The sequence below is a fragment of the Alligator sinensis genome, unplaced genomic scaffold (assembly GCF_000455745.1).
Source record: "Alligator sinensis unplaced genomic scaffold, ASM45574v1 scaffold61_1, whole genome shotgun sequence".
Taxonomy (NCBI): Eukaryota; Metazoa; Chordata; order Crocodylia; family Alligatoridae; genus Alligator; species Alligator sinensis.
This window is the reverse complement of record NW_005841986.1, coordinates 2,006,417-2,008,026: the sequence shown is the minus strand read 5'-3', so window position 1 is coordinate 2,008,026 and position 1,610 is coordinate 2,006,417. Positions and strand designations below refer to the sequence as shown.

Genomic DNA, 1,610 nt, shown 5'->3' with positions numbered 1-1,610 from the left:
CGGGGGGGCGGGCTCAGCCAATAGGAGCGCGCAGAGCAGGCGGGCGGGTAAGTCAGTGGCTGGTTCCGCGGTGGGGGAGGGGGTGCGAGGCAGACTCCCTCAGCCGCGCGACTCCCTGTTTTCTCCATGACGTTGGGGACGTGATAAGAGGCGCTCCTTGTGCTGGCCCTGTGGGGAAGAAAAGTCTGGCACCGGGCATAGAGCCAAGCCATCCCCCCCGTGACAGCTGTGACCTGGGCTCCCCACTGGCTGTGGGCTGACAACGACTTGGGTAGATTCCCGGCCAATTCTGGAGGGTTAGTAACCCTGTGTTTGGTGCCTGATGAGATTTAGACTAGCCTGGCTCCTAGGCTACAGGGCGGCCAGCTGCAACCGATTCTGTGGCCGGCCAAGCAGCTAGACTTGGTGTCTGAAATTGGGGTGGTAGGTATGCGCAATGGTGTCTGAAATTGGGGTGGTAGGTACACTGGGCTGTATCTGCTTTAATTCTTAGTCTTTAAAATGAGCCCCATTTCAAGTGCCCCAAGGGTCTCAGCAGCCTTGGGACTGACCTGATGTGACCTGACTTTGAAATGAGCGCGACTGCACTCTTCTGCTTCAGAGGGCGGGTGAGAAAGATCGTAGAAATCGTATTGAAGTCGAGCTGAAAGAGACCTTGAGAGGTCAAACAGTCCCAGCCCCCACCTGAGGCAGGAAAGGTCTCGTCCTCTACAAGGATCAAATCTATTGACCTTGGTGTTGTTCGACCACGCTCTAAGCAACTGAGCTAAGATGATGATGGGATGCTGAGACTCCAGGTGTGAGGATTGTGTAGTTAACTTTTGGCTGTATGCCTTGAAAGAAGTGAGACTTAAAGGGGCTTTGTGTTTCCTCTGTCTTCAATTACTCCTAACCTGGACAAATAATTAAAAAAAAAAAATCCTTTTCTATGGACTTATACAAGAGCCATGCTTGCTCATGGGCAAGAGGCAATGATGAAATGTAAGCCAGTAACTAGATTCCTTCCATCCCTGGCTCGTCATCGGGCAGTCACACTTCTTGAGTTGAGTTCATATCATAGAGGTAGGGTCAGAAGGGACCTTGTAGATCTTCAGGTCCGACCCCCTGCCTGGGCAGGAAGAAAACTGGGCTCAAATGACCCCAGCCAGGTAGGCATCAAGCCGCTTCTTAAAGACCCCCAGGGTAGGAGCCAGCACCACTTCTCTCGGAAGTTGTTTCTAGATCCTAGCCGCCCTGACTGCGAAGTAGTTCTTATGGATGTCTAATCTAAACCTACTCTCCAACAACTTGTGGCCGTTATTTCTTGTTATCCCGGGGGGCTCTGGGGGAAACAAGGTCTCCCCCAAACCCTTCTGGTCCCCCCTAGTGGGTTTATAGTTGGTCACCAGGTCCCCCCTCAGGCTTCTTTTGTGAAGGCTGAACAGGTTCAGGTCCCGCAGCCTCTCATTGTAGGGTCTGCCCTGCTGCCCCGGATCATGCAGGTGGCCCTCCTCTGGACCCTCTCAAGGTTGTCCACATCCATCTTGAAGTGGGGTGCCTAAAACTGGACACAGTACTCCAGCTGTGGCCTGCCCAGTGTTGCGTAGAGGGGCAGGGTCCCCTCCCTTGGC

The 1,610-nt window shown here is 53.7% G+C and overlaps 1 protein-coding gene across 6 annotated transcripts in view; it reads left to right on the top strand.

Annotated features, from left to right (window-relative positions):
- The first annotated feature begins 2 nt into the window (after window positions 1-2).
- STN1 (STN1, CST complex subunit) overlaps window positions 3-1,610 on the top strand; it is a 54,552-nt gene continuing 52,944 nt past the window's right edge. For 3 of the 6 annotated variants that reach the window (XM_025201187.1, XM_014518818.2, XM_006021294.3), the window contains exon 1: window positions 3-47. The gene's annotated coding sequence lies outside the window, so the exon portion shown is untranslated. Of the gene's footprint in view, window positions 48-67; window positions 297-1,610 lie in introns of those variants that run through there. The other 3 variants (XM_025201183.1, XM_025201182.1, XM_025201186.1) reach the window with 2 other exon arrangements.